The sequence below is a fragment of the Melanostigma gelatinosum genome (assembly GCF_949748355.1).
Source record: "Melanostigma gelatinosum genome assembly, chromosome: 15".
Taxonomy (NCBI): Eukaryota; Metazoa; Chordata; class Actinopteri; order Perciformes; family Zoarcidae; genus Melanostigma; species Melanostigma gelatinosum.
In genome coordinates, this window is record NC_136648.1 from 4,479,330 (window position 1) to 4,494,329 (window position 15,000).

The 15,000-nt window shown below is 43.7% G+C and overlaps 1 protein-coding gene across 1 annotated transcript in view; it reads left to right on the plus strand.

Annotated features, from left to right (window-relative positions):
* Positions 1-15,000, plus strand: part of kirrel1b (kirre like nephrin family adhesion molecule 1b) — a gene marked incomplete at both ends in the record, with an annotated part of 61,370 nt that overhangs the window by 526 nt on the left and 45,844 nt on the right. The gene's annotated exons all lie outside the window — the stretch shown is intronic.

The following is a 15,000-nucleotide window of genomic DNA, read 5'->3' on the forward strand; positions in this document are numbered from 1 at the left end:
TATCCGTGCGTGGGCCCTCGCTCTGCGTCAGCCAATCGCATGAATGCAAGAGCTCATTCCTGGTAGATTCTTTTGTAACACGAACGCCGTATTTCTGCTGCTTTCCTCAAGATCGCTTTGACAAAAGATGAAATGATTGACACCGTGTTGACTCTCCAGAGCAGTAAAATCACTCCTCAATATTATAAACTGCAGCATTTTAGCATCTTCAAGCTCATGGATAAAGTCCTTAAATTGCATGTAGCTGATCGTATTTCATTGTCTCGCTGGTGCCTTTAACATCTCAACCAATGCAGTCCCCTGCGTTTTTCTATTGAGGGGACTTATCATTAAAAACATACCTTTTCAGCGCTTGTGCAAATTGTGCAAAAAGAGCCTTAAAGAGCCTGAAAGAGACAAGCGTGAATACAGGGTTAATCAGACAAACAGTGTTGGAAAGAGAATGTGTTTTTTGAACATTAAAGCATCTAAACGTGTTCTAGTCGAAACCCAAAATGTAAGAATGAACCAGAAAATGAGCATGAAGTGTCCCCGTTAACGCAGACCTGTTTCTGGTCTGAACGTCAAGATAAACAAAAACATCTGTTCCAATTGTGCGGTCATTTCGTGGTGGATTGTCATAAAAAAACAAATTTGCAGTTCACCAAATTACAGCAAACAAAGCACAAAGTGAACTTTGGGCTCCTGGAGGTCTGGGGGGCCCGAGGGAGGGGCCTGCTTTGAAATGCATTAAAAAACTATTTTATCAGTAGACCAGATGTGATGGATGGTCAAGAAATAGAGGACAGGGGAGGAAAAATATCAATTGAGGCTCCAAATTAAAATAGTTGTACTCTCATTGTTGTTCAACATACAAAGCAGCTGGACACGTTCTTCTTCCTGGTGGGTTTTATCATCTGAAGCACCACTGATGAGCTTTTCTTGCATGAGCGGCTTCAGGATCAAACCTGCAACCGTGGCCATGAGTGCCACACTGTGCTGATCGTGCCATAAAAGCAAATATAAAAGGTTGACTGACTCTGTTGCTCTAATTGGCTGGAGAGAGAGAGAAAAAATCCACTTCAACAAACGCTGTACTCTCAAATGAAGATGATTAAAAATGGCATGACAAGCCTTGTTTAAGAGCAGAGCGGAGGTTCAAACAACACGACGGCGGCGGAGTGAAGTGTGTGTGGTGTGTGTGTGTGTGGGCCTCATCCCGAAGCCCTCCAGTACCTGACAGATCTGATATCCTTATGGAGAGGGAGGCGTAATCGGCGCTGACAAGGAACAGCAATTAAAATAAATAAATAAAATAAACCGCCACAATTAGCCGTCGCTTAATTCGCCACGATGCCCCGATAATCTAGTAATCAGCGAAAGTGACATCGGAAAGTTCCCCCTTACCTCCTCTGCACGGGCTGATGTGTGAGGGGGAGTGAAAGACCGAGGAGTACGCAGATCCTAACAGAGAGCGGCGGCTGGCATTAGGACTGACACCCATCAGTCTGGCTGATACGTCAGACTGAATGAGGGAGGAGGAGTAGTGGACCGGGGAGGGAGAGGAGACGACATGCAGAGAAGTAGAATAGAAAGAAAGTAAAGGACACGATGAGGCGAAACGAAGAAGGAGAGAAATTCAGAGGAGAGGAAGAAGTTAGAGGAGTGAAAGAAGAAGGGAGATGGAGTAACTAGGAGCAGGAGGGCAGGATAGGAATTCAGGGGAGAGGAGACAGGGAGGATTAAAGCAGGAGGAACGATAGAGAGGATGGGAGCCAACAGGAGTGAAGGTGGTGGAGGAGAGCCGGGCTGAAGAATAGGAAAGGGAGAAATTGGGTAGGAAGAAGGCAAAGGAGTGAAGGAAGGCAGCAGAGCAGAGGAGGTCAGGGGGAGTGGAGGCGAAGGGAGTACACATTAATGCAGGGAGGGCAGAAGGAGGAGGAAAAATGAGGGTAGATGATGGAAGAGGGGAGGAGAGGAATTTGGGTGGGAAGAAGAGTGTGAGTAAAGGAGGACAAAGAGGAGATGGATGGTCAGAGGAGGTGTGGAATCAGAGGGAGGAAACACTGGGGGAGAGGGGAAATGAAGCATGAATGGAGGAGAGAGGAGATAAGAAGACAACAGGGACATTTGGGTAGCGGAGGAGTGAAAGAGGAAGATGGGTAAAAAAAAGCGAGATTAAAGGAGGAGGAGAGCCGGGTTGGGGATATTTACGTGGCGAGAGTTGGAGCGCAGGAGCATGGAACATAGAGGAGAGAAGAAAAGAGGAGGAGAAACGGGAGAAATTTGGATGGGTGGAAGAAAAGAGTTGAGAGTTGAGGAGGATTTGAAATGGAGGAAGGAACACTGATGGACGGAGTGATGCAGGAGTGTGGGAGGAGGAGTGGGAGCTAACTGGAGTGAAGGAGGAGGAGAGCCGGGTTGCAGAGATGTATGTGTGGAGAGCGTTGCAGCGATGGGAGCAGAGGGAACCAGCCTGGCCTATTATAGATGGGGCTCTCCTGAGACCAGGGCCTGGAGTTTTCCAGACATTTCTAGCATATTTCACCGCCGTTCCAAGCGGCACGCTGCAATGCACAGAGCTCCGCCCCCGCCAGAGTCCTGGCTCTCCAAGGAACAATAAAGTGGGTCTCCTTTCTCTGCGTGAGCATTCAATAAAAGTGATAAAAGGCTAGAAGGAGCCCTTCTTAGCTTCTTTTTTTTTTTTTTTTTTGGAAGGGAAAGTGAGAAACCAAAACTGGCCACCCTCTCCAAGGAGACGCTTTCAAAGAAATGCAGACATCAAGCACCAAAAGCATGAAAGCATGGAAGCGCCTTCACCGTCATATGAGGGGAGAGTGTCAACAAAAAGGTCTGCGAGATGAAATGAGCTGAGCGTGGAGGTAGTTTGTGTCTCTGCCTCGCCGGCGCTCTGTTTCTTTGTCTGCCTGCATGTGTTTCCTCTCAGAAGGCTCATGTGTGGAGGTGAGAGAGAACAATTGAACGGGCCTCCCGCATCAAATCCATTCACAGGCTCGAGGATGAGGAATGAGAAATTGTCCGGCGCAGTGAATTCACTCAATCTGATCCATTACAACAACAGGTTACAGATTGTTTTTTTTTACTTTTAACTGTTTACTATAAGTCATCATTGTGTTTGGGCATCAGTCCGTCATCAACCCTCTCAGCTATCGATTTGCTCGCTGTGTTTTGATTCATGTTGCACGTGGCTGGCTGACACGAGTACGACACAAGAACTAGACTTTCTTTAGAGGAAGGAGAGAAGATGAAACAATATCCAAACATGATAAACCTTTATTTCAGTCTGCAAGAACATTATCAAAACTATAAATGCTCTGCTATGACGAAGCGGTTGTGGAGCCCTACCATTCCACTTTATATGATGTTAAACTGTGTATCCTATAACTCTTTTCTTTCATCCTCGTTACTAATTATATTCAGACAACATATCTTACTCAAACTAAGCTCCAGTTCAAGGAAAAGTTTGTAAAATGTAATGATTTCTCTCATGAAAATCCAATGTGTGACGATCGTAATCCTAATTCTATACACCCGACAGACCCGGTATCCACTGGCTCCACTCTTCATTTAACATTTAGCGCCTTCCAATCGTTCCCACGGAGGCTTTCCCAAACTTATTTCCCTTATCAGTAACTGTACTCGTGGAACCAAATGATTTTGTTGCGAGGGCACCGCGACCACGTTTTCTTCTCTCTTTTTTGAAGTCTCAACATATCGCTCTACCCCTTTTATTTCTTTCCCTTTGGTGGATTTTAAATGGTGATAAAATAAGCAGCAGCGATTTAAAGGTGGAGATGGACAACATGATTACGGATGATGAAAGCCGGTATCCATCACCACCCACTCTGTTTGTGTTTCCATCCTCCTTCTGCCTGTCTATCTGGTCCTCCTCTCTCCCCTCTTATGTTTTAATGGAAGTCGATAACTATCAGGAGCTGATAACACCCCGGGCTCCGCTCGGCGAGGAGAGGAGAGGAGAAGGCGAGAGCAGGGCTGGCTGAGGTGGGGGGGGGGGTGACACTATCTCCCCTCAGTGAAGCCTGATATGCCCGGGTGCAGGGGAGATAAGCGAGCAGCTCTCAGCGGTGGCGGTGGAGGGGGGCAGTGACGTCACGCTGCTTGTCTCTCGTTCCCGTGGCGATAAATGAAGTTATGGCGTCACAGGCGGCGGTTATGTCACAGTGAGGTTTGTCATTGTTCCGGGAAGGAGATTAGACCGTGAGTGTGTGTTTTTGACTGTGACTTCATATTTCTGGCATAGTTGCACCTGGCAGTGCTCATGGTTGTTGGTAATATTTGACTTGTCATAGTAGGAAAAGTAGAAGTGTGTGTGTGTAAAAAAATACATTCCCAAACAACAAAACTGCATTATCAATAACTGTTTTAGGGAAAACATGTTTTGTTTTTGAGACATGACAAATTTGCTTCTAATCAAAGCCCAGAAGTCAACACAGGGACATCAAGGTGAGGGTGGATCAAACACACAGAGGACCCAGCGGACTGCTGTTTGTGTCCGATGCGAAATCAAAAGTAAACGTTGAAACGTAAATAATATATCGTACATATTTTCAGCTCATACCGTGATGTTTAATTCAAAACGGAATTGTTGTTTTGTTTCAATTCACGGTCAATCGCATGTTTAAAACTCCAACTCTTTAATATAGGAGTAATGGTTCCCCTGGGGGGAGGGAGGGAGGGAAAGAGAGAGAGAGATGTCATGGGAAAAAAATGTGTCTTTTTTGTATGTGTGTTTTTGTATGTGTGTGTGTGTGTGTGTGTGTCAGTGTGTGTTTGTGTGTGTGTGTGTCAGTGTGTGTTTGTGTGCAGCAGTGAGAGAGATTCTATGGGGGGGTTCTCTCGTCTCAGCTAATAGAGATATTCTAGGTTTCTGTGTGTGTGTGTGTGTGTGTGCGTGCGTGCGTGTGTGTGTGTGTTAATCCACAATTAGGCGGGGAGAGAAGAGGGGGAGGACGAGGGAGATGGAGCAAGTGAACGAGAGAGGAAGCGAGGTTGCAAAACAGAGCGTGTTTGGGAGAGCGGGAGAAAAAGATAATTTCTCAGCTCTTCTTTTAAATGAGTCTGTTTCTATAGCAACCATCCAACCAGCCGCTGGAGAGAGAGATAGAGAGAGAGGGAGAGGGAGAGGGGAAAGTGGGGGTGCACCGGAGAGAAGGAGAGAGAGAGAGAGAGAGTTACCATAGCAACGAAGGAAGAGGGAGAAAAAGGACTTGGAGAAACTTTGAAAAAAATACACACATATATACATATATATATATATGTATATGTATATATATGTATATATACATATATACATATATACATATGTATATATATATATATATATATATATATATGTATATATATGTATATATATATATATATATATGTATATATATGTATATATATATATATATATATATATATGTATATATGTATATACATATATACATATATATACATATATATATATATATATATATATATATATATATATATATATATATATATATATATATATATATATATATATATATATATATATATATATATATATATATATATATATATATATATGTGGGGAGAAAATGTAAAAGCCAAGATAAGCAAAGAAAGAGCGAATTTACAAGCGTGCAACGGAGGGTAACTGTGTTGAGAAAGTTAATTAAAAGATTGAATTGGTCGTCACTCATTGAAAGAGTGATTCCATTACTTGGACATGAGACCAGCCTTCAGGTTGTAAAAGTCATCGTTTATTTCGTCCTCGTTGTGCAAACGATGAAGATGAAAAGATAGAAACACACATGGTCATTTAATTAAAGTAATATTTAATTGCCGACGGCTGAAAGCAGCAGTTAGTTGGGAGTGAGAATGTGTTGACACCTTCAGTTCATGACTTTAGTGTTGATAACACGCTGTTACTGTATTCCACTCATGAAAGTTGTTTTATTTGATGAACGCGAGAACTTCATGGGTTTTATGTCTGGAGATAAGCCAATGAGCCAAACGCTGATGGGGGGTGGGCAAGGAATGTAATCTATGGATGCCCGAACACCAGTAACACCAGTAACATAGTAACACCAGTAACACAGTAACACCCATTACCGCGGCAAGCCTAGTCGTAGCTACGTAGCCAGCTACCTGAAGAAAGCCTCCATTCTTAATCCCTCCACGAAGCTCTGATTGGTTGAGCGTTTCTCTTACTGGCAGAAATAACCACAACACAAATAGAGAAACAGACACCGGAGATGTGGGCAAAGATTCAGAGGTCTGGAACCAGTCTTGGCAACAATAAATAATTCTGAATTTGCTGCAGCTCTGGTTTGTGCACCTTACCGGCTTCCTCCTTATAGGGATGACAGCTGGGGCTTATGGGAACAGCAGCATCTAAAGCCGACCCCCATACCAAACTGCTGTGAAATATTTCTGAGAAAGAATCAAAACTGACAGCAATAACATGAAGCTGTAGTATTTTTAAATAATCCAGGAGATGATTGTGTTCCTATTTTGAGGAAAACCATTAAAGATGCATTTGAAGGTTTTCAGATTTGCAGGTTTTGGTCTTGAAGGCGAGCAGACAAACCTCATAAAACCGCTCCCCTCCCTATAATATGTATAATATATCCCTATATATATGTATATTATCAAAGTAGTCCAGAATTACTGGGATTAGTTATTGTCATATAATCGTAATCCCTTTCACTGCGTGTCAAAAAGAAAAAGTTCGCACTGTAAATGTGAGATAAAGACAGAGCGAGCTGGGTAATATGGCTGCACTCTATAGAGCCAGCAGAGAGAGAGATATGAGCTGCAGCGATAATACAGCTGCAGCCTGATTGTCCATTCTCAGCTCTTGACCACACCTGACCTCCATCACTGTGTGGAGAGGACGAGTGAGCAATGAGAAACACAGACGGGGAGAGGGAGAGGGAGGGAGAGAGAGGGAGAGGGAGGGAGGGCGAGGGAGGGAGAGGATTGATTGGGAGTCCCTGAGTTCAGACAGCTCCGACCACAGAGGCCTCGATCTGTTTCCCCCCAAAGTACTGCAGCTACACTGTGATCCAAAATAAGAGTCGACACGGGGTCACGTGGGAGGAGAGAGTCCAAATTCTTCATCCTACGCACACCGATGGTATAGAAAGTTGAGCGTGTGCATATTCTACATCTAACAGACCTCACAGCCGAGTGACAAACGGACCAACGGTTTGAGCGTCGGTGTTTATTCTTTCGTTCAGGGAACATTATGCGGTGAAGATGAGTTTAGTCCTCTTAAGGGACCCGTAAACCGACCATGTCACACAGTAAAGTATCATTTGATGCCTGCAGCACAAACCAGACGTGACACGCAGAAGACGAAGTCGCGGTCCAGGAGCCTGGAAGGGCTATCGGAGTGAACACGATCAAATGGTTTACTGGACCGTTGACGTGCATTCGTGCTGTGAAACGGGACCGGCTGATTAGAGCTGAGTACGTGCAAGAATCCGGTGGTATGATAGGCATCACCATACGGGGGTTACTATTGTATTGCAATATATTGTGATACTGTTGGCAAAGCAGCATGTACATTGAAGTGTGTATGAGTTCGTCATAAGATGACAACTACAACTGCGACACAAATGAGTCCATGGTGATGTTAGAGTTAATGGCACTATACATATTAAATATCATGCTTGAATAGTACTTTGTAGACACTACACACTCATACTGCAAATAGTACATCACATACTTGTGCTACTCTGTGGCTTCGTGTTCTGTCTGCTGCTCCTGGTGATTTAAGAGTGAGCGGAAGGGTTGAAGGCCCGTCTCTTGAACAACTTCCTGCTCTCTGCTGCAGCTCTCGGTGCTTGAAGCACATTGTTAACCGGCCTCTGTGAACACGAAAGCAGCTCAAGTGCTCCTGAATCCCCAAATCACTCCACTGACCAGCACGTCTGGAGCGTTGTTTTAGACCCCCTACAAGCGGATCTGAGCGATTCAAATAAACATTTGGAAACCAGAATATGATGCGAGACATATGCTGGTGAACTTGAGTCGTGCACAACTTTACAAATAACGAGTGTATCTTTTGCTTTCCGGGCTGCACTGTAGGCTTTTGTGCTGCATCTCCGTCATTTCTATTGTGCGCTGCGTTACAGAAGAAAACTGTTCCTCAGCAACAGTCGTACAATTTGAATTGTATACATCATTTCCTAATCAAATATGATTCAATTAGCAATATCTTGCCATTGCACCAGTGTGTTTTCACTGTGTTCATCATCATCATCATCTCACTTTATTTCTAGATACCAGTTAGAAACAAGAGATACTGGAGATACTGTCTTTTATACTTAGTTGATATACTCTTTCTTAGAGTTCTTTGCAAAGCACACCAGCAGGCTGAGAATGATTTTTGTTTTAAATTATTCAAAAGGTACTCGATATACTTTCATCAAACTTTTCCCCAACATAAAATGCTCCCTCTGTAAAGATCCTCTGTAAGTTGCCTCCTCTTGAGTGTGTCTTGTTAAGATAGTATTTTTACCTCATAACAAAGGGGAGGCCGGAGCCATGCTGCCGGCTTGTGCCGTCGACACGCTGCATCAATAACGCTACCAAAACTGGTTTACAATTATAAGGAATTTAATTCCACTGATGTAAGCACATTTACAGTTATACATTGGAGTGTACACTCCTATGACATATTAAAACAATACAACCCCATTTGGAAAAAAACTACCTCTGGTCTCAGGACACAGCCGTCCAGCAGATTCACAAACTAAAGAGGCAGAAAAAACGCTTCTCACCCGCCCACATATTAATTCACGACTCCTCCCTTCCGTCTATCTCAATTTCTATTGGCTACCCACCCTCAGCTCAGCAAACGCCTGTCTTCACATCTGTCTCTCCTGAGCAGCTAACCCATTCAATGATTGTCAGTTATTGTTTAATCCCATCTATAATAATCCTTCAAAATGAAAGTTAAACTTCTGCAACTTGGCAGAAGTTTCATGCTTCTGCATGTTTGGTTATCTTAATTATGCATTCCCAAAACCCTTATGATTATGACTAATTATTAATTATGAATTATTAAACACTTTTATTATATCTACTAACTACAGTTTTTTGCTCAAATTTCTTACAATTCCCCCCTAACTCACAGTTCACTGTGAGTTAGCTACTCAAATGTAGTTAGTTATGCAAATGTCCCTGGAGACCTCCCCCCTACTCAATCCAGGGAAAGGCTCCCTATCTATCTAAACCGAGGCAAAGAATGCATGCACACAGATATCATTTCAAGTATTTCTGTTCAGTTCGTTTCAAGATAGAGTGCGTTGGAAGTCACTGCCTTCCACGTCTTGGGGCTGGCAGGATCAGGATACAGCCTGTAGGCTAGAGAACACATACTGAGAAGCCTTGACTGTTCTTTTACACGTGACAAAATTACATTTCTTAATCTTTTACACCCTAAAATCCCTTTATAACCCAATTAAACAAAAAATTTAATCTCCAAATACTCATCCAAAACAATCCGTCTATTTTCCAAACTTCCAACATCTCACTGGATGTTTTAGAAGTCCATCTGGATGGTCAGGAACCGCTCGTGAAGTCCCTCTGGTGGCCTCATCTAGACTGTGGCCATCAGAAGCTCCAATTCGTCCTCATCCTCGTCACATAACTGGTTGCCTGGACTGGTGTCTGGCTCATCGGTGAAACAATAAACCCCTGTAGAGGTCCACGGATGCACGGGAACCCCCATCCACAGACAACTAGGCGGTCTATGATGACAGCACACAGAATAATTACGATTGCCAAAAATGTATGTTTTCACTGGCTAAGCATACTTCCCAACCAGTCGGTGAACGGATTCGTGACACCAGAGTTGTCTGCTAGCTCTTGGCTGAGTGCTGTCAGTCCCTCCAGAGCCCTGGTCACCGATCCATCAGGAGCTGTGTTATTTGGAATGAAAGTACAGCACGCAGACCCAAACCTCTGGCACACGCCACTTTTCTCTGCTAAATCATCTCTAATGCCATTCTGTTCTGCAAGGTCATTAAACTAGTCTTCGCCAGCTGTGCATGCAGTCCTGATATGGCGTCACTGGTGAAGTTTACTAAACGCTGTTGGTTATAGTAAATGTAGTTGATCCAATCGACATTTTTATTAATCATCACCCTCTGAGAGAAAACAGATTCTAAATCTGCTGCTATTTGATTTCTGGCTTGAAAGTCATTAGACACCCCCCTTGGCAGTCTTATGACATCTTATGTACACTTGGTCATCAAAGGCCCCCTTCGGGCCACCGGCATCTCTTTTGGATCTTCTGTTAGCATGTGGGCGTGGAGAGATGAGTTCTCCATAAGTTGCATCAGTGACAGGCAAGATATAGAATGACAATATAAGTTGCACCAACGCACCTGTCCAATCTTTAGGCAGGATTGGATGTATGGTTCTTCCTCCACACCATCACCATAAATCAGCTCTAGGTGCTGTCTGTCTTAACACACTGTTATATAGATAGTCGCTAGCGTTGTGACTGTTGCTACAATTTGCTTCAATAATACTGCCTACATTGGGCCCCATAGCTGTATCTGAGGCTATACAATCAAATGGACCCTCTGTAACTTTGAACAGAGGTGGGGTATTATATTCTACAGGTGGGTAATGCCAGTGTAGCCTCTGACAAGTGTGTTGGAGGGGCAAAGTGTCATCAGTAAACAGAGTTAAAATACAACTAATTCAGGACTTAGGAGTCTGAATCTTGAAGGAACTGGTGTTGCTAGGGGTCTAGATCCTAAACACACAATACAATCTGTACTACTGGCTTGAAGCCGTATATTGTACCCACCATAAATTCCCATCTGCCATTCCGGTTTCCACCCCTTACCTCATTCTCTGCGTCAGTCGTATGTCGAACCTGGTCTTTTTACAGGCTTAACAATAATCCTAATGAGCCCTTGTGGGGCAGGACTATCAGTAGCCTTTCCCTGTATTACGTAAAGTCCTCAGTCAGTCAATTTAGGTAAGTCTTAAAGGATTACATCTACCCACCCCCTTTGTACACATCACAGGCATAATATGATAACAGCTTCCCATACTTTTGTGTGGCAGGCCCACACTCGTCAGTTATGATGCACACGGTTTTGGTCATCCACCCGCAGGCGTGTTCATACTTGGGACTGGAAACTTCTTCACAGAAGTCGAACTGGACCGTTGATGTTGTACCTTCTTTGAACATAAGAGTGAGAGTTACATTTTCATAGGTGAGTGTCGTCAGAGAAGCCTCTCTACGTGGTCTGAGATCGGTTTGATTAGCTACTGAGGCTAAATGTCGAATCCTGATGTAGTCATGCATGTGTTCTGGCTCCTGTCTGTGGTTAATTCCCCATACTAAGAGGGAAACTACTGAAATCAGGAAGAAAGTAATTACAGACTTCCATAACCTACTGAAGCTAGAGTCTCCCAATGGAAGGCCTCGCTTAAACGGTGGGGGAAACGTCATTGTCAGTACTGTCTAAACCCTCTTTTGAGGTGTCTTTAACTTCAAATTTTCCTGTCTGATGTTCACTCCTGTCTCTGCGAGTGTCACACTCGTTACCTTCGCTGCTGCACAGTGAGTGAGGTGGTGTCAAGTAGCTCCAGTTTACCTTTCACCTTGGTTCACTCCACCTGCGTTTGTGGACTTTTATCCACACCAGACTGCCTGGTGACACATCAGCCTGCTTCCTTTCGTCAGCTGCTGCTTCTGCGTTTGTCACCTGAGAAAACAACACTCGGCTCATGTTAGTTAGAGCTCCCGTATATTTCTCAATTTCTAGAGTTAGCAAGTCTAGTTGTGGTTTATCATGACGTTATTAAATCTCAAAATTTGTGAGTAGCACCTTTACTGAAAACGATTCTCAATGTGGATCTACAAAAAATGTTTGACACCTTACCATATCCCCCCTTCACCTCGATATCTCTGCTGTAAGGGATCACATGGCAACCATCTATGTATCTTGCCTATACAGTGAACCCCCCCCATGGTCCTGGTGACAGCATGGGCATCTGTTGATGTCTCACGGGAGGAGGTCCAGCTGGACCTGGTCGTAGGTGCTGCTGATGTTGTGGTGGGAACGGAGCATGTTGTGGTGCTGCACTGATCTGTCTTCCTCTCCTTTTATGTGGGCAATCTCTTACCCAATGACCCTCTCTCCCACATACGTAGCACTTCCCTCTACCTACAGGTCTTTCATAACCTCCTCTGTAGTTACCTCTCCCTCTGTTAGATGCTCGTGCACGTCCTCTGCCTCTATAATGTGGTGGAGGTTGGTAGTACACCACTGTGTGGGCTGGTACTGCTGGATTTGGTTGGTATGAGGTCGGGGGTGCAGCTGGATATTGGGGCTGTTGTGAGGCCTGAGCCTTGGCTACGGCCATCTGTTTCTTGGCCAGATGTTTTCTACTTATTTCTCTGTCAGCCGCCGCTATTTGAAGTTTCAGCAGCCGCCGCTGCATGCTCTTTATATCCTCGTCTTCTTTACTTTCTGCTCGTCTTTCCTCTATCTGCTGTTGCAAATCTTTTCTGATGCATTCTACTTCTCTTACTTCACATTTTAGTCTTCTTACCAGTGCTCCTACTTCCTTACTCTGCTTCTTTAATGTAAACATTATGCAGCCTAGGAGTATTCAAATGTGTGTATTAAATGTGCATGCTTGTCATCACCTGAATCAAAGTCAACTCACCCTCTGTGCTGTATGGCGTGTGGCCGCTGACTCCAAAACTGGGATCCGCTGCTCCACTTCCCAGATCTGGACCCACTCAACCACGCACCTTGACTAAAACAAACACAGAACTGCCAAAAGTTCAGCAGTAAATGTTAGCATACGTCTGTAGTGTAAGAGAGGTCAACGATCTCTCAAATATGTTGCGCCGTCCGTGTCAAAATTGATTCTTAGGAACTATGTAAAATAGTAAATGTACCAAAATTAGTCAATACTGGATATGTGAAGGAATCTCGAATCCAAAATTGAAGCTGGAATTCCGAAATCAAACTCAACATCTAAATCAGAATCACAATCACAATCCAGTTCCAAATCAGAATTCGAAAGGTTTAAAATTGGAAGTAAAATGAAATTAAAAAACAATGAATAATTAATCAATTAAATATTAAATTCAACTTTAAAATCAATAACTGTGTTCAAAGATATTCAATCAGAAATACCAAGGCAAGTCAAACTGTTGAACTGCACTTACACTCTGGTCTGCACGATAATGAGTCACAATTAAGATCAAGAATTGAAGAAACACAACTGAAACCATTAATCTTTGTTAAAATGCTGAACTAAAACCAAAGTCAACGACTAGAGTTATAATGCTTAATTAAAACTAAGGTCAGGATATAAGCTCACAGCTCTTAGACAATGAATCTCTGAAAAATTCAGATTCTAAACACTTCTTTACGGTCACCTGCAGTTATTCCTTCTGTTTAATTGTTTTTAAATCTCCTTTTCTTTTGCCTTATGTTTTGATGCTTTTAATGGTTTTATGTGAAGCACTTTGAGCTGTGCTTATACAAATAAACTTGCCTTGCCGTCTGCGCCGAACCGGAAGTTGTTCTGCGCCAAACCGGAAGTTGTCATGAAACCGGCTTTTTTGTACAGATATGCTAACCGCAATGCTAACGAAAAAAACGGAGCTTCTAATACAGCGTACGCACACACAAGTATCACCAAAATCCCACACTTTAATTCCACTCATACGCCTTCTGTCTCCTCTCTCAATCCAGCCGTTATTTTATTTTATAAGCACTTATTTTACATACAGCGTACCGCAACGCCGGAGCTACACGTAGCTAGCGTTAGCTCCCCACAGCGCGGTCATGCAATATCAATCATTTTAAACGTATTTCCACGCTGCTAAAACACAGACTAGTCACACGTATTATTGGACTTATTTAGTCATCATTTTAAACGTATTTCCACGCTGCTAAAACACAGACTAGTCACACGTATTATTGTTATTATTAACCCTTAAACCTCCGGTTAACGGGCTTTAGCTCATCCGGACCCGAGCTCACTGTTACGTATATGAAACGCGAGTTATTCACTTCCAACGCCACAAACCACTCACCCAGTCTGTCTAGTTTCACCAAAGCCCTTATTCTACGCCCTCTGAATCACCCACATGATCCACTAATTATATTCACAGCCAAAGCTAGCGAGTGTGTCTTTCCTGAAGCCTGCGGCCTCAGAAGCTAACTCCCGCTAGCCTAGCTCTCTAAGCAGCTTATGCGACGTGACCCGACATTCGTGGACTAAGCCCACAAAGGTTTGCACACCTAAGCCTCTCAAAGCCACAACATCTCAGTTCGCCTCGCTACATAACTGCTTTAAACTAGCTATCTGCAGGCCTAACAATACTTATGTTGGGCCGAAGGAGGCTCCCAGCATGAGCAAAGCAGTTTCGCCCGTACCACAGCTTGTTTGATTCCAATGTGGTGATTTACTTACACAGCGCTGTCCGTCTTTAATTAATTCTTAGGATCCTTATACTCTTGACTAATCCCTTAAGTTCATCATACTTCAGACAGCAAATCGTACTTACCTCAGTGGAACATGGCCTCCCTCGTTGGAACGTACCCACCGGCAACGGAGCGTTAGCCGTTAGCAGCGCTTAGCCAAGCAGAGATTCCTCTAAGATCCTAGAAGCTAACTCACAGATTTCATGAAACGGCTCTGCCTACCGATATTGTGGGCCCAGGATTGTCTGCTTGACTAATGCCGCCGTCAGCACACACAGCGAGGCCGGCAAGACTGTCCCATCTGGGTCGCCAAATTTGTTAAGATAGTATTTTTACCTCATAACAAAGGGGAGGCCGGAGCCATGCTGCCGGCTTGTGCCGTCGACACGCTGCATCAATAACGCTACCAAAACTGGTTTACAATTATAAGGAATTTAATTCCACTGATGTAAGCACATTTACAGTTATACATTGGAGTGTACACTCCTATGACATATTAAAACAATACAACCCCATTTGGAAA